General features: G+C 43.3%; 1 protein-coding gene across 2 annotated transcripts in view; it reads right to left on the bottom strand.

Moving 5' to 3' along the window:
- Positions 1-23,715, bottom strand: part of ibtk (inhibitor of Bruton agammaglobulinemia tyrosine kinase) — a 121,222-nt gene extending 97,507 nt beyond the window's left edge. For both annotated transcript variants that reach the window (XM_078399822.1, XM_078399824.1), the window contains exon 1: positions 23,589-23,715. The gene's annotated coding sequence lies outside the window, so the exon portion shown is untranslated. The remainder of the gene's footprint in view (positions 1-23,588) is intronic.
- Between the last annotated feature and the right edge of the window lie 4,005 nt (positions 23,716-27,720).

The raw sequence follows: 27,720 nt of genomic DNA, 5'->3' as shown, positions 1-27,720 counted from the left end.
TGGTCACTCGTGCTAACATAGAATATACTTGCAAAAGAGATCACCAAATTGATTCCTGGCATGGTGGCTTTGTCCTACAAGAGTCTGGACAAACAGGGCCTCTATTCTAAGGTTCAGAAGAGCGAGGGGGTGATCTCACTGAAACTTCCAATACTCTTACAGATCCTGACCAGCTAAATATTGACATTTCAACTGGACAGGGGATCTTCAACGAGGAATTCCATTCATTAATGAGGTGAGAAGACATTTCTTCATCTAGTAGGCAAGGAATCCTTGGAATCCCCTATCTCAAAGGACTATGCAAACTCAATCACTGAATATATTCAAGACAAAGGTCGACAGGTTTAAAGAAATCAAGGGGTACAGGATTTGTGCAGGAAAGTGGCACTGAGGCAAAATATCAGTGATGATTTCACTGAAAGCAAGAGGGGCTGATTGACCGTCTTGTACTGTTTCTTATCAATACAGATATGAACAATCTTATTTTCATATCTACATTTCATACTTTTGTTTTGGCAGTTCATATTCTTCATGCCTCTCCAAGTCACTGAGACCTGCAGTTATTGGATTATTTATTTCCTTAAAAAAAAGTACATTCCTGTCTCCTGCACAGAAGTGAAATTTCATCGCTTGCAATGTATTTAAGCGTTTCAAACATTAACATAATTTGTGCCTCACGCATCAACCTCATCCTCACCCTTCACCAATCTGCCAATGGCAGATGAATCTGCCCACGACAGAAATGAGGTCCTTGCTCGGATCATTGCGACTCCAACATTACTCAAGAAATATGACATTATCCAGGATAAAACAATCTGATGACTGGCACCCAGTCAACCTCCCTAAATATTAATTCCATGCATCCATAGTACACTGCAGTGTGCTCCATCTTGCACTAAGCTAAAAGCCAAAAATCACAAAAAACTTTGCTGTCTGTTTATCATCACCTTTCAAAGCTGTAATCCACATGTACCTTACACCCATTCAAAATACATTGAGTTGTGTGCATTAAGTCAGAATCAAATAGAAGCTTGCATGAAAAGATTATGTTTTTATTCTTCTGAAGCCTCACAAGAAATAGATTTAATCTTTGGCTATAAATACAGCAAGTATAGATCAATGGCGTAATCTTTTTCCACATAGAATTAATCAAGACCTTTGTGGAATATTCAAGAGTTATAGAATTACTTGGATAGGAGATAATTTAAAAAAAATAAGAACCTTCAAAATGTCAAAACAACTTGTTCAATTTGCAAGGATACTTTAAGGCTATTGAAACCAGGCAGTCATCAAGTGCAGAACATTACGATCAGTACCATAGAGGACAATAAATGAATGTTCAAAAGATGCATAGTGCTGGAATCACTCAGTCGGTCGGGCACCATCTCTTGAAAATATGGATAGGGGACTTTTTGGGTCGGGACCCTTCATTAAACTGAATGTAGTTGGGAGAGAGAAAGCTAGAAGAAAGGTGGTGGGTTGGTGGTACAAAACCAAGGGTGATAGATGGATACAGATTTGATTGGCAGATGGGTGGACAAAGGCTAGAGATGAGAAGAAAATAAAAGGCTGTGAGATAAGTAGAGAAGATGTGCAATATGTAAAGCCAGAGGAAGGAATATAGGTGGAAGGGGAAAATGGAAATGGGGGAGGGGAGGGGAGGGGTGGCAGGATAGTAGGAGAAATGGGTGTGTATCCAGATGGGCCAGGATAAGCACAGGGAAGACGGGGAAGAAGGAGTTAAAGCCTAGTTACCCAAAGTTGGAGATTTAAATGTTCATATTGCAGAAACAAGGAACCGTAGATGCTGGTTAATACGGAAAAGAACAAAAAATACTGGAGTAACTCGGCGGGAACATGGAGAGGTGTGTTCTCTAAAGATGCTGCCTGACCTGCTAAGTTACTCCAGCACTCTGCAATGTTTATACTGCTGGGTTGTAATCTACCCAATATGTGGTGCTGAACTTCCCATTTGTGTGTGGCCTCGCTCTGGCAGTGAAGGATAGTGGAGGTCAGTATGGAAATGGGAAGGAGTCAAAATGGTTAAAAACCAGGAGATCAAGCAGGCCTTGGTGGACCGAGCACAAGTGTCTGGCGAAACGCTCGCCTAGTCTGCACTTGGTCTTACCGATGTAAAGGTACCCACATTGTGAGCACAAATGTAGTAGATACAAACAACAACCCCCTGTCCTTTTTTCTCCCCCCTCTCTTCCCTCTGCCCAACCTGGATGCCTATCTATTTCTTCCACTGTCTCACCCCCTTTCCCCTTCCACACATAACCCTCCCACTGGCTTCACATTTCGTGCCTCTCGTCTCCTTATCTCACAGCCTTTTGTCTTCTCATCTCTGGCCTTGATTCACACTTCTGCTCATCAAAACCCCTCTCGCCTGTATCCACCTATCACTTGCATGGCTTTGTCCCACCACCATCTCTCTTCCAGCTTTCTCCCCTCCACGATAATCAGTCTGTAGAAGGATCCTGACCATGTCCTCCAGAACTGCTGCTTGACCCGCTGAGTTACTCCAGCACTTTCTCTTTTTTCATAAGCCAGCATCTGCAGTTCCTTGTGTCCAGATAAATCTTCATGTTAATTGGTCCTCATTGAAACCTCCAGGGTGGAAAACATTAAGTTGCCATCTAGTGTATTAACATATTGTTAAAGACAAATCCCTTTCACAGTGCAGTTTATTTGATCTTTTGTTTGATGTATCCAGAGAGCCAATCCTCAACACTATAACAAAATAAGCATTTTTGGATGCCTGAGTTCTATCCTCAGAAGCTTCTAGACAGTCCAAGTGAATTGATTTGCCTCAGTAAAGGTGTTTGAATGTTCAGAAGACTCTTGACATCGGTAGTGTACTCCCATTGTAAATATGTAATTCTGCAAAATTACCTGTTTCATTTACAGTGGCCTCCATAATGTTTGGGACAGACCCGTCATTTATTTATTTGCCCCTGTACTCCACAATTTGAGATTTGTGATTTTAAAAAATCACATGTGGTTAAAGTGCACATTGTCAGATTTTATTAAAGGGTATTTTTATACATTTTGGTTTCACCATGTAGAAATTACAGCACTGTTTATACATAGCCCCCGATTTCAGGGCACCATAATGTTTGGGACACATAGCTTCACAGGTGTTTGTTATTGCTTAGGTGTGTTTAAATGTCTCCTTAATGCAGGTATAAATGAGCCCTCAGCACCTAGTCTTTCCTCCAGTCTTTCCATCAACTTTGGAAACTTTTATGCTGTTTATCAACATGAGGACCAAAGTTGTGCCAATGGAAGTCAAAGAAGCCATTATGAGACTGAGAAACAAGAATAAAACTGTTAGAGACATTAGCCAAACCACATGTTAGGCTTACCAAAATCAACTGTTTGGAACATCATTAAGAAGAAAGAGAGCACTGGTGAGCTTACTAATCGCAAAGGGACTGGCAGGCCAAGGAAGACCTCCACAACTGATGACAGAAGAATTCTCTCTATAATAAGGAAATAACCCCAAACACCTGTCCGACAGATCGGAAACACTCTTCAGGAGTCAGGTGTGGATTTGTCAATGACCACTGTCCGCAGAAGACTTCATGAACAGAAATACAGCAAAAATAGGATGGCCAGGTTACAGTTTGCCAAGAAGTAACAAAGAACAACCACAGTTCTGGAAAAAGGTCTTGTGGACAGATGAGACGAAGATTAACTTATATCAGCGTGATAGCAAGAGCAAAGTATGGAGGACAGAAAGAACTGCCCAAGATCCAAAGCATACCATCTCAAGTGTGAAACACGGTGGTGGGGGTGTTATGGCCTGGGCATGTATGGCTGCTGAAGGTACTGGCTCACTTATCTTCATTGATGATACAACTGCTGATGGTAGTAGCATAATGAATTCTGAAGTGTACAGACACATTCTATCTGCTCAAGTTCAAACAAATGCCTCAAAATTCATTGGCCGGCAGCTCATTCTACAGCAAGCCAATGATCCCAAACATATTACTAAAGCACCAAAGGAGTTTTTCAAAGATAAAAAATGGTCAAATCTTGAGTGGCCAAGTCAATCACCCAATCTGAACCCAATTGAGCGTGCCTTTTACATGCTGAAGAGAAAACTGAAGGGGACTAGCCCCCAAAACAAGCATAAGCTAAAGATGGCTGCAATACAGGTCTGGCAGAGCAACACCAGAGAAGATACCCAGCAACTGGTGATGTCCATGAATTGCAAACTTCAAGCAGTCATTGCGTGCAAAGGATATGCAATAAAATACTAAACATGACTATTTTCATTTTCATGACATTGCTGTGTCCCAAACATTATGGTGCCCTGAAATGAGAGGACTACGTTGAAACCAAAATGTATAAAAATGGCCTTTATTAAAATCTGACAATGTGCACTTTAACCACATGTGATTTTTTTTCTATTACAAATCTCAAATTGTGGAGTATAGTGGCAAATAAATAAATGATGGGTCTTTGTCCCAAACATTATGGAGGGCGCTGTATTCCTGTATACACTCAAAATGTTACAGTTAAGCAGTAGTTAAAACTAGTTAATCATTTATCATTGCTTTTGAGTTCACAAAAAATAATAAAAACTCAACACGGTGGCGCAATGGTAGAGTTGCTGCCTTATAATGCCAGGGACCTGGGATCAATCCTGACTATGGGTGCTTGTCTGTACGGAGTTTGTACGTTCTCCCCGTGACCTGCGTTGATTTTCTCCGAGATCTTCGGTTTCCTCCCGCACTCCAAAGACGAATAGGTAGGTTAATTGGCTTGGTATAAATGTAAATTATCCCTAGCGTGTGTCGGATAGTGTTAATGTACAGGGATCGCTGGTCGGTGCAGACTCGGTGGGGCGAAGAGCCTGTTTCTCCACTATATGTCTAAACTAAATTAAAACTAAACTTTGAGTGTGGAGATTGTATCGGACGGGCTAGCAAGAGAATGTGTTTTTCTCTTGATGGACTTTTATTCAGCCAGTGAGTGATTTAGTTCAAGTCTCAACAAAGACTGCAATAAAAAAAAAGTTTTCCTTACCAATCCTCAAGACAATGGTTCACTAAACCTCAAGAACAGCTAATATTTCATATTTTGTCATGGACCAGATTGGCGAGAAGTATAATAAATTTGATTTTTTATTTTGTTCTACTGCATTACAATTCATCGCTAATCGTATTAAATTTCATGCGATTCAAAAATTCGGCCAAGTTTTTTTTCCCTGAGAGTTGTATTTACATGATCCTGGTTGTAATATTTTCCATTTGTTTTGAAATTTAAGACTGTTTTATATGCCATTTAAGGAAATCCAACACATGATATATATAATCCAATGCACATAGGGATAGTTTAAAAAGAGATGGTATTAGCAGTAATCCAAATGAAGATATAGTTTCAATTGTTCCAGGATGCTACATTTATGATCTTGTGATCTATTACCTATGATCGAGTGCCTACAATGGTTATAATATTGTCAAAGCACCATAATTTTAAGTTCTATCTGGGATTTGAGGTTGGGGGATATGTATCAGCCTCACATCTATCTTAAGTCTATAAATAGCCTACACCTACAATAGATCATGTACAGTCTTTTGCCTGTCCTACTCAGTTACTCTCGCATGTTGTGTCTATCTTCAGTGCAAACCAGCATCTGCAGTTCCTTCTTCCAAATATACAGTCTTTTCTTCGATTGGTTAACATGCAAACAAAAGCTTTTCACTGTACCTCGGTAAACATGACAATAATAAATTAAACTAAACTAGACCATGTTATTACAAAATAAAGGACCCACACATGTAGGTACATATGACGTGGGTAAGAGGAAGGAGGTTCTGCAACATGAGTATAGAGAACTAGGCAGGAGCAGGAGGCTGAAAAGCAGAACTTCTAGTGTGGTTATCTCTGGGTTGCTTCCAGTACCTCATGCTAGTGAGGGTAGGAACGGGGAGATAGGGGATCTGAATGTGTAGCTGACCATGTAGCAAAGGTACAGCAGTTATCATGGGTGACATTAACCTACATATAGATTGGGCCAACCAAATTGGTAACAGTGCTGAGGAGGATTTCCGGGAATGTATATGGGATGGGTTTTTAAACCAATATGTAGAGGAACTGACTAGAGGGCAGGCCATCCTAGACTGGGTATTGTGCAATGAGGAAGGATTAGTTAGCGATCTTGTTATGCAAGGCCCCTTGGATGGATAATTCAGAGACTAGGGCCCAGAACTTGAATAAGGAGACTTTGAATGTATGAGACGGGAATTGGCTAGGATAGACTGGGAAATTATATTTAAAGGGTAGACAGTGGAGATGCAATGGCAAAGATTTAAAGACCGCATGGATGAACTCCAGAAATTGTTCATCCCTGTCTGGCGAAACAAATTAAACTGGGTAGGCGGCTCAACCGTGGCTGACGAGGGAAGTCAAGAGTAGTGTTAAATCCAAGGAAGAGGCATATAAATTGGCCAGAAGAAGCTGCAAACCAGACGACTGGGAGAAATTTAGAACTCAACAGAGGAGGACAAAGGGGTTAATTAAGAGGAGGAAAAAAAGACCATGCAAGAAAGCTTGCAGGGAATATAAAAACTGACTATAAAAGTTTCTTTAGGTATGTAAAAAGGAAAAGATTAGTGAAGACGAAGGTAGGTCCCTTACAGTCAAAGACAGGTGAAATTATAATGGGAAACAAGGAAATGGCAGAACAGTTAAATGAGTACTTTGGTTCTGTCTTCACTAAGGAAGATACAAACAATCTCCCGGAAATACTAGGGGACCGAGGATCTAGTAGGGGGGGGGAAACTGAAGGGAATCCACATTAGTCAGAAAATGGTGTTAGGTAAACTGTTGGGACTGAAGGCAGATAAATCCCCAGGGCCTGATGGTCTGCATCCCGGAGTACTCAAGGAGGTGGCCCTGGAAATCGTGGATGCATTGGTGATCATTTTACAATGTTCTCTACACTCTGGATCCGTTCCTGTGGATTGGAGGATAGCCAATGTAACTCCACTTTTTAAGAAAGGGGGGCGAGAGAAAACAGGGAATTATAGGCCAGTTAGCCTTACATTGGTAGTGAGGAAGATGCTGGAGTCAATTATTAAAGATATTATAGCAGTGCATTTGGAAAGCAATGACAGGATCGGTCATAGACAATAGACAATAGGTGCAGGAGTAGGCCATTCGGCCCTTCGAGCCAGCACCGCCATTCAATGTGATCATGGCTGATCATTCTCAATCAGTACCCCGTTCCTGCCTTCTCCCCATACCCCCTGACTCCACTATCCTTAAGAGCTCTATCTAGCTCTCTCTTGAATGCATTCAGAGAATTGGCCTCCACTGCCTTCTGAGGCAGAGAATTCCACAGATTCATATCTCTCTGTCATAGTCACCATAGAAGGGAAAATCATGCTTGACTAATCTTTTGAAATTTTTTGAGGATGTAACAAGTAGAATGGATAAGGGAGAGCCAGTGGATGTGGTGTATCTGGACTTTCAAAAAGCCTTTGACAGACAATGTGCCACACAAGAGGTTAGTGTGCAAAATAAAAGCACCTGGTATTGGGGGTTGGGTATTGACATGGATAGGGAACTGGTTGGCAGACAGGAAGCAAAGAGTAGGAATTAACGGAATGGCAGGCAGTGATGAGTGGGGTGCCGCAAGGCTCGGTGCTGGAACCCCAGTTGTTTACAATATATATTAACGATTTAGTCGAGGGAATTAAATGTAACATCTAAGTTTGCGGATGACACAAAGCTGGGTGGTAGTATGAACTGCGAGGAGGATGCTTTGAGGTTGCAGGGTGACTTGGATAGATTGGGTGACTGGGCAGAAGCATGGCAGATGCAGTATAATGTGGATAAATGTGAGGTTATTCACTTTGGTGGCAAGAACAGGAAGGCAGATTATTATCTGAATGGTGTCAGATTAGAAACGGAGGTGCAACGAGACCTGGGTGTGTTTGTACATCAGTCACTGAAAGCAAGCATGCAGGTACAGCAGGCAGTGAAGAAAGCTAATGGCATGTTGGCCTTCATTGCGAGAGGATTTGAGTTCAGGAGCAAGGAGGTCCGACCGCAGTTGTACAGGGCCCTGGTGAGACCATACCTGGAGCATTGTGTGCAATTATGGTCTCTTAATTTGAGGAAGGACATTATTGCTATTGAAGGAGTGCAGCCTAGGTTCACGAGGTTAATTCCCGGGATGGCGGGACTGACATATGATGAAAGAATGGGTCAACTGGGCTTGTATTCGCTGGAATTTAGAAGGATGAGAGGGGATCTTATAGAAACATATAAAATTCCTAAAGGATTGGACAGGATAGATGCACAAAAAATGTTTCCGATGTTGGGGGAGTCCAGAACCAGGGGTCACAGTTTAAGAATAAGGGGTAGGCAATTTAAGACTGAGATGAGGAAAATCTTTTTCACCCAGAGAGTTGTGAATCTGTGGAATTCTCTGCCACAGAAGGCAGTGGAGGCCAATTTACTGGATGTTTTCAAGAGAGAGTTAGATATAGCTCTGGGCTAACGGAATCAAGGGATATGGGGAGAAAGCAGGAATGGGATACTGACTTTGGATGATCAGCCATGATCATATTGGATGGCGGTGCTGGCTCGAAGGGCCGAATGGCCAACTGCTGCACCTATTTTCTATGTTTCTATTTCAGGTAATGAGGATGTGGGTTTAAGGTGAGAGGGGAAAGATTTAATAGGAACCCGAGGACTAACTTTTTTATACAAAGGGTAGTGGGTCTATGGAACGAGCTGCTGGAGGAGGTAGTTGAGGCAGGAAATATCTCAACATTTAAGAAACATTAAGACATGTACATTGATAGGATAGGTTTAGACGGATATGGGCCAAATGCAGCAGAGGGGACTAGTGTAGATGGGACATGTTGATGTGGGCAAGTTGGGTTAAAGGGCCTGTTTCCAAGACCCAAAATGAAACCTATTCCTTTTCTCCAGAGATGCTGTCTGAACCACTGAGCTACTCACCTTTTTGTGTTTATCTTCAGTATACACCAGCATCTGCAGCTCCTTCCTACCCCTCCACTTATTACTTCGTGAGACTTCTGAAGGGTCTCAACCCGAAACATCACCCATTCCTTCTATCGAGAGATGCTGCCTACCCCACTGAGTTACTCAAGCATTTTGTCATTTTGTATCTATCTCCACTTATTAGTTGCCAGGCTTTGTCCAGCCCCTCATCTCTTCCAAATCATTTACAGCCCTCCCCCACCCCGCCGAAATCACTCATGAAGAGTCCCAACCCAACCAAAATGTCATCTATCTATGTATTCCAGATGTGCTGCCTGACCCGCTCAGTTACCCTAGCTCATTGCATTTTTTTTTTGTAAACCAGTATCCATGGCTCTTTGTTTCTACATAAATTAATCAATTTAAACAAAATAGATAACTTTGAACATAAAATGGCCATACTTCATCCGCTACATTAAACACATTTTTTGTTGAAACAGGATAACACCATATCAAGGAAATTGGTAGATATATTAAGTAATAACCAGAGGTGCTGAGAGAGGACATCTAAATGGCAAACAGATAGAACTTCAGGCTCTAGAGGGCTAATCAATTTCTTTCAATCATTTACAAAATTTCTCTATATTGGAGACTTAATGAAAACATTTGGAGCCTTCATTTCGATCAGAGTTTATATTTAGTTCAGTATATTTGCTTGTTTCAAAAGGAAGGTATCTAATTAGCCTACATCAACCAGCTCCATGTCCCCAGTACCGACAGGCACACAATCTCAAGTAAAAACCTTATTTTAAGAACCGTCTATCATTTTTCCGAGAAGACGACTCTGTTGCTAACCTACAAAAATATCTACGAAAATTTGCAAAATAGTAAAAGCGTTGTTTGATATCATTGCCAAGCAACATTTAGAAGTCTTAACTAGGTGAACTGTACTCCAGCTTACATATGTTTCCATTTTCTTTCAATTTTTTTCCCACCTTTCCTGAATGCAATGAGTTATGTCTGGTGTCAATTCCCAAACACCGAAAGGCGTGTTTCACACTCTATGACTCTAACTGGAATTGAACAATCCAATTATGAAATTAAAAACATTTTTAACATTATGTGAAGAGACGGATGCCACAAACCAACTTTCCTAAATATTAAAAGATATTAATACAAAGTAACAAGTCTTCAATTTTAGTCACAAAACTAGAACACATAAATACAATTTTTGAGTTTCAAGATCACCCAAATAATTTCACACAAAGCAGGTCTCAAACAGCCCGTCAACAATAGGAGATGGCCAAAGAGCTGCTCTTCAATTCACTGTGGATTCCATCCATCGAGGAGGCACAATACATAAGATTTTAACCTACATCAATTTCAAGAGAAACATAGTGAATAACAACCACCACAAGACATCACCTTTTTTTAATATCACAACCACCTGACTCAAATTGATTCAGCATCCTTTTCAAATTTATTCTCAACAGAACTTCATCTCCAACTTGTGTTTTCTACATGACAGGCAAGCCATGATTTCAATCAATGGTTCACATCAAACACAATCTCAAAAAATATAATTGAATAAGGCGACAACATCAATCCAAAACACATCGCAGTCTTTCTGCAGCAATGCACCTCCAATGAGCCGAGCTACCTGCCCACTGGAACCAAACTGCAAAACAAGTGGGAAGCTGTTCAAACTGTTTCCTCATCTCCAGAAACAGGTTCACCCTCAACTTCAGACATTACCCTGCAATATGTAGATGATGCTTGTTTTTGTGTACTTGCAGAGTACGAGCTCCGAGTTAGCATCAAATTGTTTGCATAGCAATAAATGAACCTCATGTTTAATGTCCATAAATCAAAGGACATATCCTAACTTGCTCCCGCTTCTCACTATATTCCAAACCCATCATTCAAAAAAGACAAATATCAATGTCGAAATTCTATGTTATTTTTACGATCATAAGACATAGGAGCAGAATTAGGCCATTTGGTCCATTGTGTCTGCTCCGCCATTCGATAATGGCTGATCTATTTTCCCTCTCAGCCCCATTCTCCTGCCTTCTTCCCGTAACCGTTGACACCCTTAGGAGTCATCCACAATTTTGGTGCATCGGCATAATTTTTGGCCATCTGAGGACATGTTGTTTTAAATTCAAGATCTGAAACTCAGCACATTGTTCTATTTGGACACACTGATTGCAGCTTCTGAGAATTGGACTAGCTACAGCAGGTGAATCAAAGCACCAAAGTGATACCACCAGTAGCTAGTCAAGCACTGCTAGTCCCACCTGAGGTGGAGTTGGGTAAACCCAAAACGGACTCATAATTCCACCTCAGGTGATCTCATTGCAACCTACTAAATAATGAAAGCCCTAGTTAGACTAGTGGTGGAAAGAATGTTTCCACTAGTGGGACAGTCTAGGACCAGAGGGCACATCCTCAGAATGCAGGGGCGTACATATAGAATGGAGATGAGGAGGAATTTCTTTAGCCAGAGGGTGGTGAATCTGTGGAATTCATTGCCACAGACGGCTGTGGAGGCCAAATCATGGGGTATTTTTAAAGCAGAGGTTCTTAAGTTCCCGATTAGGAAGGGCGTCAAAGCTTACGGGGAGAAGGCAGGAGAATAGGATAGAGAAGGATAAATAGATCAGACATAATCAATTGGCGGAGCAGACTCGATGGGATGAGTGGCTTAATTCCATTCCAATGTCTTATGATCTTATGATCTCAGAACCTCAAAATGAGCATGAAAACAAATCATTCTCAAACTCCTCCCCCGTCGCATCCCAAACACTTCCCCAAAAAAACTTCCATCATAAAGAATCGACAAAGCTAGAAAATCAATGCAACTGCAAATGTCGGAAATCTGAAATAAAAATTTAAAATGCAGAAAACAATGAGCACGTTCGGCAATATCTGTGGAAAGAGAGAAAGAAAAACATTCCAGACGAGACTTTTTGTTATAAAGTGCGTCAGTACCACATGCAATCATGATTTTCTGAAACTGTTAAGAGTATCACATGCAGAACTGAAATGCTAGTACTAGATAACGTGGGACTATGTTTCATCCAATCTGCCATCTGCACTAATCCACAACCTTCTCCCGCACTAATTTTGCAACCGCACCGACCTGCTGCAACACTTGTGCAATGAGCAGCACTGGTGCCTCCACTTTGCAGAACCCGAGGTTTCCACACCAGCTCAAACCTGATGACATTTGATGGCTCCATACTTGATTCACAGACATTTAAAAATATCAAATCCAAATAAAATAACATCCAGATCAAAACAATAAATTTAGTTCAAAATACAACACTGTTAATAAACCCCATAAATATATACTCAAATTATTTTATTTTTTTAAACAGTAAATTAAGTTCCACAATGAGCACAGGATTAAAAAGGAAGGAAATGTTGAGTACAAGGTAGAGTTTGCTAGAAATATTAGAAAAAAGATCAGACAGGTTTCTATAGATATTCAAAAAGAAAATGCTATTTGAGTGAGAACCAACCAGATGGAAAGCGAGTCTGAGGAAAGTAATATTGTAAGAATTAATTTGCAGATAAGTTATACTTGAAGTTTTCTTCACTACAGAGGATACAATTCACTTCACAGAAGTATCTGCAAAGCACGAACTGGAAGGGAGGAAGGAAAATTACAATCATCGATACGATATGATATGATACGATAGAACTTTATTAATCCCAGGAGGGAAACTGATCTGCCTACAGTCATAAAACACAAAGATCAATTTCCCTCCTGGGATAAATAAAGTTCTATCGTATCATATCGGGGACCAAATTGTTGATGCTGCCAGATGAAAAGTCTCCAAACCCAGATTGACTTTATCCTAGGGTCTTAAAAGTGGTCTGTGAGATAGCTGATACGTCGCTTTCAATTTCCCAAAGATATCCCGATTTATAGGTTATAAATAGATTTATAGATTCATTAGATTGGAAAAAAAGCAAATATGGCTCCATTCAAAAACAATGGGAGACAGATTGCAGGAAGCCTCAACCGAGGCAATTTGAAAAATTAAATGTAATAAGACAAAGTCAGAGTTTTTGTAAAACAGAAAACACATTTCAGTCATTTGTAGGAGTTATTTGAAGAATTAACACATGCTGTAGAAAAAGAGGTACCGGTGGATGTACTGTACTTATTTTCCAGAAAGTAATTGATAGGATGCCATATTAAAGGTTTTGTAGAAAATAAATTCATGGTGTGGGAAGTAACAGATTAGCGTGGCCACAAGAATGGCTGAAAACAGGAAACAGAGCAGAGGCATAAATGAGCCTTTTCCGGTTGGCAAGATACAATGGGTAGTGTATCACATGGACCTATATTGGAGCTTCATCTATACAATAAATTGGATGAAGGACTCAAAGTATGGCTGTTAAATTTGCTACTGTCATAAAGATAATTAGGAAATTAGGTTGAGAACACGAGATGGCCAATCTTATTTCACAATATGTGAAATTATCCATATTGGCAGGGACAATAAATAAAAAGCATCTGAATGGTGAGAGATTGTGAAGCACTGTGATACAAAGAGATCTTAGCACATGATTCACAATGACTGGAGGACAGCAAATGTGGTACCTTTCTCCAAGAAGGGAAGAAAAATTAAGCTTGATAACGGCAGGCTAGTGTTTCGAACGTCAGTTGGAAATGTATAGGAAAAGATTCTGATGGACAAGATCTACACTTGGAAATGTGATGATTTAAGGGAAAACCAATGTAGTTTTGTAAGGGGAAGGTCTTGTCTGACAAATAAATAGCAAAGTGTGTTGAAGAGGGCAGTGCAATTGATGTATTGAACATAGACTTCAGTTAGGCCTTTGACAAGGACACACATAAAAGACTGGTCCAGCACGACAGAAGTCTTAAGATCCAAAGCAAGTTGGCTTTGTGATACGAGGATAAATGCTGAGGGGTTATTTTTGTGACTGAAAGCTGTTTGTTGCATATATTAACAATTTGGCTATGAATGTAGGAGGTATGTTTGCAGATGACACTAACAATATTGGTGGTGTTTATCATGAAGAGCACAGATTTAGGTTGCAAGTATACGTTGATTAGTTGATAAAATGAGCAGAGAAATGGCAATTGGAAATTGTGATAGACGAGAGATGGTGCACTTTACGATAAGAAGTAAACCATGAATGAGGTGGCCCTGGGGAGTATTGAGGAACAGAAGGACTTAGTATACATCCAAGAATATCTGAAGCTGGACGGACAGGTTAATGAGGCAATGACGTCAGCACATTAGTCAGGGTATAGAACACAAGAACAATTATGGCATTGCCATACAAAACTTTGGTTAGGCTACAGCTGGGGCACTATGTGTAGTTCGAATCACAACATTATATGAAGGACTTATTACATTAGAGAATGAGCGAAAGAGATTCACCAGAATGTTGCCTGGGATGAAGCCTTTCAGTGAGGAGAAGGGAATGGAGAGATTGAGTTTGTTCTCCTTGGAACGTACAAGACGGAGGAGGAACTTGATTAAAGTGTACAAAATTATGAAGTGCATGGACAGGGTTGCTTGTAGAAAACTTCTCATTATAATATGTCTAAAATTGAAGATATAGGATTAAGGTAATGAGGAAGAGGTTTTTAAAGCATTGGAGGAAGCTGTTCTTCACTAGAGGGTGGTGGAATTCCAATAAATTGCCTGTGTAAGTATACTTGCATAGCATTTATTAAGTAGGTAGACAACCCCTTGAATTGGGATGGCATAGAAAGCAATGGCCCAAGTGCTGGTAAATGAGATTAGTGCAGTGAATAATTAATGGTCAACGAGGTCGTGGCAGACCAAAGGGCCTGTTTCTGTTCTGCAAGACTTTAACACGCTTGCCAGAGTAGGTCTTCCTAGACTAATATATGGAATGTGTGGGTCTTTGTACAAGGAAAGATCGGACACACTACGCTTGTATCTGTTGGAGTTCTGTAAAGTGGTGACTTGATTGAAAATATAAGAAACCGAGGGATGGTTTAGGGTAGACATGAACAGGATATTTCCCGTTGTGTGAGAATCCAGAACTAGAGGAACCACTGTTCAAGACTATATAGTTGGTTAATGACAGATGGGAGACTTTTTTCCCCCTCTCAGCAGATCAAATCATCAAAACTTTCTTCTTCAATGGGTGCTTGACGCACTTAGCACAAATTTTACAACAGGAAAAGACAGATGCTGGGAAGCAAATGCTTTCCCTACAAAATGACAGAAATAGACAATAGGTGCAGGAGTAGTATAAGAAAATAACTGCAGATGCTGGTACAAATCGATTTATTCACAAAATGCTGGAGTAACTCAGCAGGTCAGGCAGCATCTCGGGAGAGAAGGAATGGGTGACGTTTCGGGTCGAAACCCTTCTGCAGGAGTAGGCCATTCGGCCCTTCGAGCCAGCACCGCCATTCACTGTGATCATGGCAGATCATCCACAATCAGTACCCCGTTCCTGCTTTCTCCCCATATCCCCTAACTCCGCTATCTTTAAGAGCTCTATCTAACTCTCTCTTGAAAGCATCCAGAGAATTGGCCTCCACTGCCTTCCGAGGCAAATTCCACAGATTCACAACTCACTGGGTGAAAAAGTTTTTCCTCATCTCCGTTCTAAATGGCCTACCCCTTATTCTTAAACTGTGGCCCCTGGTTCTGGACTCCCTCAACATTGGGAACATGTTTCATGCATCTTCTGTGTCCAATCCCTTAATAATCTTACATGTTTCAATAAGATCCCCACTCATCCTTCTAAATTCCAGTGTATACAAGCCAGTCGCTCCATTCTTTCAACATATGACAGTCCCGCCATCCCGGGAATTAATCTGGTGAACCTACGCTGCAGTCCCTCAATAGCAAAAATGTCCTTCCTCAAATTTGGAGACCAAAACTGCACACAATACTCCAGGTGTGGTCTCACCAAGGCCCTGTACAACTGCAGAAGGACCTCCTTGCTCATATACTCAACTCCTCTTGTTATGAAGGCCAACATGCCATTAGCTTTCTTCACTGTCTGCTGTACCTGCATGCTTACTTTCAGTGACTGATGTACAAGGACACCCAGATCTCATTGTACTTCTCCTTTTCCTAACTTGACACCATTCAGATAATAACCTGCCTTCTTATTCTTACCACCAAAGTGGATAACCTCACATTTATCCACATTAAACTGCATCTGCCATCACACCCAACCTGTCCAAGTCACTTTGTATCCTCATAGCATCCTCCTCACAGTTCACACTGCCACCCAGCTTTGTGTCATCGGCAAATTTGCTAATGTTACTTTTAACCCCTTCATCTAAATCATTAATGTATAGTGTAAATAGCTACCGTCCCAGCACCAAGCATTGCAATACCCCACTTGATTGTAGTGTAGGTTACAATTAGAGCAGTAATGATCTTAGTAAGTAGCAGAGCAGACTTGAGGAGCTAAGGTGCCTGACTAATGCTCCTGGTGCGTTTGTTTATAAGGTAAATGGTTACTGGAAACATTACATTTCAACCACATTTCCTCAAGAGGTTTTCTTTCGCATAATTCAAGAAGCTACTTACATTTGTGAGTGCAGCTATTCAGACCATGAGAAACTACTGCCCACTAATAATCCACATACATAACACTTCCATTTAAAATCAAATTAAATGACAAAAACATTTAAACTTGTAAAAAAAAAACACATTAAATGAACCTTCTATCTTTTTCAATTGAAATCTGAAGCATTGAGCTTTTCTTCTTTTTTTTTATAGTGATTTACAGTCTATAATGAATACTCAAAATTCCACCAGCATTTGGCAAGGTGTTACATAGGAGGTCCCTGACAAAGAGCAATCCAACCAAGATCTCAACGGTGAAACAGGCGGAGGATGATGGCTGACTTTAGTGCAGCATCACAATGGCTGGGAAGGCGGATGAAGGCTGCAGCGGGCAGGTGCTATAGACGGGAAGGTAGGCGCTCCCGCCCCCATGAGTCTCGGGCAGATGAGGCTCGTCAGCTTGGGAAGGCAGTCCATCTAGGAGAGGGAAAACTCTGATCACTGCTTTGTGGCCATATCCAGTCATGGAAAAGGCTCCAGGAGTAAACCTCAAGAAAAATCCGGAGTCAGAGTCCCTAAGGCAGTTGGTCGTTGTCTACAACCTCGTTCTGGCAGCTCCTGTGACGGCGCTGGTGCCAAACTGTAACGGCTCTGCTGTTCCTTTGGATCGATCAGTGACGTGGAGAGGGGGGACGTGCTGCACGGGCAACAGCCTGTCCTTCATACGCGTCGCCCAGGCTTACATCCGACCACACATCGACGCTGCTCCTTCTGAGGCGTCACCCTGCATCCTCATAGCATACTCTTCATAGTTCACACTGCCACCCAGCTTTGTGTCTTCTGAGGCAGAGAATTCCACAAATTCATAACTCTCTGTGTGAAAAAGTTTTTCCTCATCTCAGTTCTAAATGGCCTACCCCTTATTCTTAAACTGCTGTCCCTGGTTCTAGACTCCCCCAACATCGGGAACATGTTTCCTGCATCTAGCATGTCCAATTCCTTAATAATATGACATGTTTCTATAGGATCCACTCTCATCCTTCTAAATTCCAGTGAAGACAAGCCCAGTTGCTCCATTCTTTCATCATATGGCAGTCCCGCCATCCCGGGAATTAACTTCGTGAACCTATGCTGCACTCCCTCAATAGCAAGAATGTCCTTCCTCAAATTAGGAGACCAAAACTGCACACAATACTCCAGGTGTGGTCTCACCAGGGCCCTGTACAACTGCAGAATGACCTCTTTGCTCCAATACTCAACTCCTCTCGTTATGAAGGCCAACATGCCATTAGCTTTCTTCACTGCCAGTTGTACCTGCATGCTAACTTTCAGTGACTGATGTGCTAGGACACCCAGGTCTCGTTGTACTTCCCCCCCTACTAACCAAATGTGCCACTTTTACATCTTTGATAATCGACTCCAGCATCTTCCCCACCACGGATGTCAGGCTAACTGGTCTATAATTCCCTGCTTTCTCTCTCCCTCCTTTCTTGAAAACTGGGTTAACATTAGCTACCCTCCAATCCACAGGAACTGATCCTGAATCTAAAGAATATTGGAAAATGATCACCAATACATCCACGATTTCTAGAGCCACCTCCTTGAGTACCCTGGGATGCAGACCATCAGGCCCTGGGGATTTATCAGCCTTCAGTCAAAATCAGTCTACACAACACAATTTCCTGACTAATGTGAATTTCCTTCAGTTCCTCCATCACCCTAGGTCCTCTGTCCCCTAATACATCTGGGAGATTGGTTCTGTCTTCACTAAGCAAGACACATTCAAAGTGCCTGTTCAACTCGTCTGCCATTTCCTTGTTCCCCATAATAAATTCACCTGTTTCTGTCCTCAAGGGACAATGGAGGAGGCCCAGGACAGAAAGATCAGTGTAGGAATGGGAAGGGAAATTAATGTGTTTGGCAACCGGGAGATCAGTTAGGTCCAGGCGTTGGTTTAAACCAGCATCTGCAGTTCCTTCCTACTCATTTTGAGCCATATTAATTTATGTATTACACCTTAGTGGATGAATGGATCACAGATAAAATACATGCAATGTTAATAATAGAATTCAGTCACTCCAAATATGGTTTGATATTCCTTGATGTTTATCTTTTAGACCACTTTCATCTTTTAGCCACTTAAATTAACATAAATCACAGGCAGAGAAGTAGCACTTACTTCATCTCCAGCGAGAAAAACCGTGTGTACATTTGGGACCAATTTGATGAACGGCTAAACTTTCCTTCACACACAGCACTTTATTAGGACACATAAAACTTTTAACATGATATTATTCAGTGCCATTATGAGTTCACGTCTCCATTGTAACAAAGATGATAATTAATTGAAAAATATATTTCACCATTATGCCATGAAGTTAAAAGGTTCTCTATGAAAATATCAGTATATCTTAACAATGTTTTGTTCCAATGTAGACTGTTTATAGCAAAATATAAGAGCCACACTAGGAAACCAAGAGCAGAGATTTCCGCACAAATAACAATCCCATTCTCAAACAATGATTTCACCTGCATTAAGGATTTGCACTACTTTACACTTAACTAGGCCAACAGATTCCTGGCCACCTTCCTTTATTTTGCACCTTGAAAACACCAGGCTTTCAAAACATAATTCCCAGTGTCTTAACTTGAAACATTTTCTTTTCACCCAGTGTTATGGGAATAGCACGCTCTGTGGCGCAGTACCAAGGATATAATACCCATGAGGCAGTAGCCAAGAGGATCCTGAATTAAAATGGCTGAACCCAAGGCTCGAGTGTAAAGCCTCTATTCACAAAATGCTGGAGTAACTCAGCAGGTCAGGCAGCATCTCAGGAGAGAAGGAATGGGCGACATTTCGGGTCGAGACCCTTCTTCAGAGTGTAAAGCCTCTGTTAATTAGTTGTGTAGCTGTAAAGGAGCAGTTTACAGAAAGGAAACACAATAACAAAACATGGTGTCAGATTCGGCCTGTTTCAGGATTCATTGAGAGTTGATTGGGTGCACGGCGACAACGGACGTTTGTGAATAAGTACTACCGAGAGACGATTGTGCGGCCTACATTGTTTCCATCGATAGAGGGGCGGAGTTATCAGGAAAATGGAGCAGCTGAAGCCAAGGCACGAGGCCAAGGCAAATGAATTTTGAGGCAAGAGACTGCCGATGGAGTGGAGACAATGGAGGGAGGAGTTTGAGCTCTATGTTGATTTGAGCATGGAAGGGAAGGATGACAAGACAATGAGGAAACTGCTCATGTACCTAGTTGGACTGCAAGGGAGAGAGCTCTACCAAACGCTAGAGATACGGACGCCGGAGGGCAGCGTACAAGAAGTTACGCTAGAGCAGGCTCTCGATCCTCGAACAGCATTGTCAACCAGTGAGGAATGAGACCATCGACAGGTATAGATTCTTTACGAGGAGCCAAGAGAGAGGGGAGACTTTTGATTCATTTTTAATAGAACTGAAGCTCTTGGCAGCTCATTGCGGTTTCAGAGAGTTGAAGGGTTCACTGATACGTGATAGAATAATATGCGGCATAAGGGATGACATGCTGCGGGAAAGACTTCTCCGAGAAACCTCACTTGACTTAGAAATGTGTGTGAAGATATGCCAAGCTTCGGTGCTGGCCAAGGCCAGAGTTGATGTTCTGTTAGGGGACCAACGACAAGATGTCTGTGCAGTGAGTCATGAGGGAAAAAAATACCAGCCAACCATACAGTGCAAATACTGCGGATACAAACATGAGATAAAGGAGAAATGTCCGACATATGGCAGGGAGTGTTTCAAATGCCATCAGAAAGATCATTTCGCCTCACAATGCACGGAAAAGCAGGGGCAAAAGAAGAAAGAAAGAAAAGAAAGGGAAAAAACCTGTGCATGCAGTGATGGAAGTGGAGAGCTTCAGTGATGAGTATGATGACAGTCAAGAGGATGATGAAATTCACACAATGGAACTTCAACCAGAAGCAGTAAAAGCAGAAAGTGTGCACAGGGTTGAGGAGACTCAATTCCCAAAGAAAATCTTTGCGACCATGATGCTGAAAGGGAAGGAAGTAAAATTCCAGGTGGACAGTGGAGCCACATGTAACATCATTCCCAAGATGTATGCAAAGGATGTGGATGAAACCAAGCAAGTACTGTCCATGTACAACAATACTACAGTGGTGCCTCTTGGGAAAAGCAAGGTGAGACTGGTGAACCCAAAGAATGGAAGGAAATACAAAGTAGAGTTTGTAGTCCTGGAGGAAGACTTCATTCCAATCCTGGGAAGCAGGGCAGCCCAGCAGATGGGGCTCATCTTAGTGTGTACAGAGAACATAATGACATTGAATGGCAATGAAATCCCTCTGAGCAAGGAAAGATTGATAGCGATTTATTCACAAAATGCTGGAGTAACTCAGCAGGTCAGGCAACATCTCGGGAGAGAAGGAATGGGTGACGTTTCGGGTCAAGACCCTTCTTCAGACTTAGCGAAGTATGCTGATGTGTTTGAAGGGACAGGTAAATTTGAGGGCAAGTGCCATCTGCTGGTAGCTGACAGCATAACGCCATCCACCACGAAGAGTCCCTGTAGCCTTACGGAGTAAGCTGAAAGAGGAGTTAGGCAGACCAACAAGCGGATTTATTCACAAAATTAAAGAAATATAAAGTCCTTCATAATTGATTATGGCAAATGGGAAATTGCAATTGATGAAAGAAACCAAATGTACAACATCTTAGCCGTCGAAGTTTGAACCACCATGACAATCAGTAATTTCAATGGCTCTGCAATGTAGCACAGCACTATTTTGCAAGGTCCACAGACCATCCAACAATATCAGCCAAATTACATTTCTCGGAATGTCACATGCCAAGTCATTGGCTTATTTCGTTATCAGCACAAACGCTGTACATGATGTGACTTCCACTGTGAGTTACATACTGATTATCTCAGAGATGGAAGGATGCCAACCAGAGTAGCAAATTGTGTGCTATTTTAAAGAAGGCATTCATGCAAATAGATGCAACCAAGTAACTTTTTTTTCAATTCCAAGAAATTGTTACTTCATCTCACTCAGTTAATCACATCAAAGATTAGGAAATTAAGTCTGACTTCTCTAACTAATTGGCTTTAGGGTTAGATAAATGCAGAAGTGCTCAGATAGGAACACTACCTGACCCGCTGAGTTACTCCAGAACGTTTGTGTAAAGCAATATTGTAGTTCCTTGTTTCTACCCAGATATGAATATTTGAAACTGGACATGAAAGAAAGGTTGACAAGAGTTTTGTGGCAGAAGCTCATAATCGAAGACACGGCCAACTAGCTGCACGATGAATGGGCCTGTGTAGTCACGTAGCCTATGGCCACGTAGTCAATGTACTGCAAAAGCATTGGCAGCAAAAGCTTCAGAGAGCAGCAAAGCCAGTAATGGCATACCCTGGACTGCAGTGAAACGAGTCGAGGTGTCAGAGATGTCAAAGTCCTTGCGATCAGAGGGTAAGAGCGAGCTCTCCCACTGCCAGCAGACGCAAGTTGACAGGTCAGGTTACAGGGCAGACACACTGACGGGAGTTAAGGACCCAGCCCCAGATGGGACACAGATGACGCCGGTCACAGGAGATGTTCCCCACACCCCCTGGGGAAGAGGGTCCCTCGACCGGTGACTAACCCCGGACGAAATGTGTAGGAAAGAACTGCAGATGCTGGTTTACACAGAAGATAGACACGAAACGCTGGAGTAACTCAGCAGGTCAGGCAGCTTCTTCGTGGGGTGAAAGAGTGGGTGATGTTCCGGGTCTGGCCCCAGACAGTCCGGGAAACCGGACCGACCACCCGCAACACTCCCTCCTCCTCGTTAGGGGCTCTCCTTACATCTTGGTGGATGAAACGGCTGTCAGGGACGGTGACAATGACGGCGGACTGGTAACGGGAACCATTATCACCCATTCCTTCATTCCAGAGATGCTGCCTGTCCCCCGCTGAGTTACTCCAGCATTTTGTGTCTACCTTCGATTTAAACCTAGCATCTGCAGATCTTTCTGAACCATGATCATGCTTGGGCCGACCTCCCACACCGCGCCGTCCTCAGATAAAAGATCCCCCATGCCTCTCGCTCGATGTTGGTGGAGGCAATAACGACGCACGATGGGACGGGGAAAGGGGCGAGGGGGGAACCATCCATGGTCACACTCGGGCCCGACAGACCATCGGCTGCTGCATCTACACCTGTATCTGTATCTGCACCCTTCTCCTCCTCCTCCTCCTCCTCGGCGCCGCCACACTCCGCCCTCACCCAAAGGGGGCTCAGCGCTCTCACACAAAGGGGGCTCACACTCCACCCTCACACAAGAGCTCTCTCCTTGTCTCTCGCTGGATGGAGAGGGTGTTGCTGAAGGAGGCGGCGACGGAGGTACTGGGACAGGGAAAGGGGAAACCATGATTACACTCCCACCCTCCCCTCATATAGAGGTCCACCCTCCCCTCATATAGAGGACCACCCTCCCCTCATATAAAGGTCACCCTCCCTTCATATAGAGGGCCACCCTCCCCTCATAAGGTCCACCCTCCCCTCATATAAAGGTCACCCTCCCTTCATATAAAGGTCCACCCTCCCCTCATATAAAGGTCCACCCTCCCCTCATATAAAGGTTCACCATCCCCTCATATCGAGGGCCACCCTCCCCTCATAAGGTCCCACCCTCCCCTCATATAAAGGTCCACCCTCCCCTCATAAGGTCCACCCTCCCCTCATAAGGTCCCACCCTCCCCTCATAAGGTCCTTCCTCCCCTCATATAAAGGTCCACCCTCCCCTCATATAAAGGTCCACCCTCCCTTCATATAGAGGTCCACCCTCCCCTCATATAGAGGTCACCATCCCTTCATATAGAGGTCCACCCTCCCCTCATATAGAGGTCCACCCTCCCCTCATATAAAGGTCCACCCTCCCCTCAAGGTCCACCCACAAAGGGCATAAAGGTCCCACCCACCCCTCATATAAAGGGTATAAAGGTCAATCCACCCCTCATATAAAGGGTATAAAGGTCAATCCACCCCTCATATAAAGGTCTTCCTCCCCCTTACCTCTCGCTAGATGAAACGGGTGTTGTTGGGGGAGGCAATGACGGCGGATTGGGACAAGTAAGCGGCGACGGGAACCATGATCAAAACTGGGGGCCGAGCACAGGCCGAGCACCTCCTCCTCCCTGCGTAGCAACCGCCACCTCGCAGTGCCGGCCACTGCCATTGGCCCAGCGCTCAGCACGGCCGGCCCTGATTGGGTGCGGGCCGGGAGGTCGAGGGTTCGCCTCCTGAGGGGGGGAGTGAGTGAGGAGAGGGAGAGAGGAGGGGAGAGAGGGAGGGAGAGGGGGGAGAGAGGGGGGAGAGAGGGAGGGAGGGAGGGGGGAGAGAGGGGGGAGAGAGGGAGGGAGAGGGGGGAGAGAGGGGGGAGAGAGGGAGGGAGAGGGGGGAGAGAGGGAGGGAGGGGGGAGAGGGAGGGGGGAGAGGGAGGGAGAGGGGGGGGGAGAGGGAGGGAGAGAGAGGGGGGAGAGAGGGAGGGAGAGGGGGAGAGAGGAGGGGAGAGGGAGAGAGAGAGGGAGGGAGAGGGGGGAGAGAGGGAGGGAGGGGGGGAGAGGGAGGGGGGAGGGAGGGGGGGAGAGGGGGGGAGGAGAGAGGGAGAGAGAGAAGAGGAGAGTGAGAGAGAGAGGGGGAGAGGGAGAGAGAGGGAGTGAGGGAGGGGGAGATAGAGGGGGAGAGAGGGAGTGGGGGGGAGGGGGAGAGAGGGGTAGAGAGGGAGAGGGAGGGGGAGGGAGGGAGAGGGGGAGGGGAGAGAGGGAGGGAGAGAGAGGGGGAGGGAGGGAGAGAGAGGGGGAGGGGAGAGAGGGAGAGGGGGGAGAGAGAGGGGGGGAGAGAGGGGGAAGGGAGGGGGAGAGTGAGTGGGGAGAGAGAGGGGGAGAAAGGGGGAGAGAGAGAGAGAGAAGACGAGAGAAAGAAGAGAAGTGAGAGAGAAGGGGAGAGAGAGGAGAAGGGGGGGAGAGCGACAACTGGACGCCAAGGACCTTCTTCTCTTGGTGTGCTTAAAAATAAAAATAAACAAACGGTACAGCCAATCAAAGGTCGGCTCTCTGCTTTTCCACCCTACAGGTGTCAGAGGTTTATGGGGAGAGGGGCAGGAGAATGGGGTTAGCAGGGAGAGAAAGATAAGGCCATGATTGAATGGCGGAGTAGACTTGATGGGCCGAAGAGAGTATAGGAAAAGTTAAGAATGACCCCAGAATTAATGGGACAGAAAGCTCACGAAGGGATAGGAAAGTATGGCCAAGTGTAATAGGAATCGATGTGAAAGGCGAGATGAGTAATGAATTCAATGTATTATATATGAATGCGCAAAGTATAAGAAGTAAGATGGATGAGCTTGAGGCTCAGTTAGAGATTGGTAGATATGACATTGTGAGGATTACAGAGACGTGGCTGCAGGAGGATCGGGACTGGGAACTGAATATTCAGGGTTATACGTCCCATAGAAAGGACAGGCAGGTGGGCAGAGGAGGTGGGGTAGCTCTGTTGGTGAGGGATGAAATTCAGTCCCTTGTGAGGAATGACATAGGAACTGACGATGTCGAGTCACTGTGGATAGAGTTGAGGAATTTTAAAGGTAAGAAGACACTAATGGGAGTTATCTACAGGCCCCAAACAGTAGCACAGATATAGGTTGTAAGTTACAGCAGGAGTTAAAACTGGCATGTAACAAAGGTAACGCCAATGTGGTTATGGGGGATTTCAATAGGCAGGTAGACTGGGAAAATCAGGTTAGTTCTGGAGCCCAGGAAAGGGAGTATCACACATATAGAATTTAAAGGCCTATCCGTGTTTTACAGAGAACTGATCACGTGCAATTCAGAGTTTTAACTCAGATTTTAGTACTCAGAAGTTTGTACAAAACCCAGCAACAGTTCATCGGTGTGAAATCTGGGATTAGGACACCTGACTGTGAAAAGAGTAACGTGTTCACTTGTAATTAAGAGATTGAGGACAACCATATTGTTGTGCGTTTAAAAAATAACGTGAATTGGAAAGGTAAGCCTGTGTTTTCTGTCCCCAACTGCCCATGAACTGAATGACATACAAGGCCATATTGGAGGGTAGTTAGGAAGCAGTCACAGCTGGGTCAGACTGCAAAAGGAGGACAGATGTCCCTTTTGAAAAGGACGTCAACAAACTAAGTGGACTTATTGGTAATCATTGTCACGATTACTGACATTAGGTTTTCTTTAAAATTCCATGATATTTAATTAATTAATTTAGATAATCATGGTATTGCAGTGACACAGTAGTTACTGCGATAGTAATCCAGAAGACTGGGTCAAGAACCTAAAGATCGTGGGCAGCACGGTGGATCAGCGGTAGAGTTGCTGCCTTACAGCGCCAGGGACCCGGGTTCGGTCCTGACTACGGGTGCTGTCTGGGTGGAGTTTGTACGTTCTCCCCGTGACCACGTGGGTTTTCTCCAGGAGCTCTGGTTTCCTCCTACATTCCAAAGTCGTACAGATTTGTAAGTTAATTGGGTTCGGTACTAATGTGCAGGGGTCGCTGGTCATCGCGGTCTCGGTGCGCCGAAGGGCCTGTTTCCATGCTATGTCTCTAAGCTAAACCAAAATAATCTGAGTTCAAATCCTGTCATGGCTGCTGTGGACTTTAAATTCGGTTAGTAATCTAGAATTAATAAGTACAATTGGCCATTGATAATGATTACAAAATTACTAAACTGTTGTTAAAAACCCTCCTGGTTTACTAAACCCCTTCAAGGAAGGAAATTTTCCATTTTTACATGGTCTACCTTATGTGTGACTCAAGTTCATACAAACAAGCCACTCAGCTGAAGGGCAATTAGCCGAAACTAAACAAAAACTGTTTTGAAATCAGAAACACAAAAAAACTGCAGATGCTGAAATCGTGAGCAAATCCCTATCTATTCCCTCCACAGATGCCGCCTGACCCACTGAGTTCCTCCAGCAGTTTGTGCTTTGCTTTGAATTCAAGTCTGTGTCTAATCAGTGGTCCGGGCATCTGGATACAGCATTTTAAACACTATTTTCCACACCCCATGACAAAACATTCTGAATAGGCTTTTGAATGTTGAACAGATTTAAAGTGTATGGAGGACACTCATGGTTTGGAGTGTGTGGTGGTCGGAAATAAATCTGCCATTCTTATCTGCTTTTGTCTGCATATGCCTTCTGACAGAAAACTATATGGTTAACATCTCAACAACCTCTCAAATGACTGAAGTAAGGACTGACTAGATATGGGCAATAAAGCTGGCTTTGCCAGACATACCAGCATCTTGAAAAACAAAACAAAACAAAAAATTATCCTTGAGCTAAGGCAATTGAAGGCTCTTTCAAGAATGATGGAAAAGGCAAAAGAGGGACCCTAGTATACAGAGTCGGAAAATAACTGAACAATTGCTCACATATCTTTCCCTTTCAAAGGTTGAATGCATTGCAGGGGAGGCCATTGCTGTATTGGCACAAATGACAGCAGTGGACCACTAAACTGACTGGTGGCAGAAGAGATCACCAGGCCAAAGGACATAATCTACCGATTGTCACTTTGGCTACCAGTCAGTGTAATTGTGTAGGTTAGAATTGGATCGGAATGATGACATGATGCAAGCAAGTCGACAAGGTATTGGGGTAGAGATGGGTGGAAAGAATGAATTTGGCAAATGCGTGGGCAACGCAGAAAAAGGTATTATTTTAAAATTCAAACAAATTTAAAGACTGATTCAATGATTTTGAGAATATTAAATTTATGGCCTTGCTAATTAATCTAATAGCAGATCAGTTAATACTTAGAACAGGTAAAGCTCCAGGAGTCTGTAAAGCAGTTTACTTACAACATTAAAAAGCACTGTAACATTGAAAAATCTGGCAATGTCTAGTTTTAATCCGTCAATTAAAATAATTTACTATGAGCTCTCTACACAGTTTGAAATTGGAAAGTGGATGTTTATTCGTGGAATCAAGCTGTCCAATACGCTCCGTTTTCTGCACTTTAGAAATCCCCAAAACTAGATACCACTGGCCATTTAAAAAAATGTTCACCAGAATTACAACTTTACTCATGGGTCTGATCTGTGTTTTTATGCTGAATACCATCTAGGCTAGTGGAATCAAGGGATATGGGGAGAAGGCAGGCACAGGTTACTGATTGT

This window comes from Rhinoraja longicauda, chromosome 5, assembly GCF_053455715.1.
Source record: "Rhinoraja longicauda isolate Sanriku21f chromosome 5, sRhiLon1.1, whole genome shotgun sequence".
NCBI lineage: Eukaryota > Metazoa > Chordata > Chondrichthyes > Rajiformes > Arhynchobatidae > Rhinoraja > Rhinoraja longicauda.
This window is presented reverse-complemented; position numbering and strand designations above follow the sequence as displayed.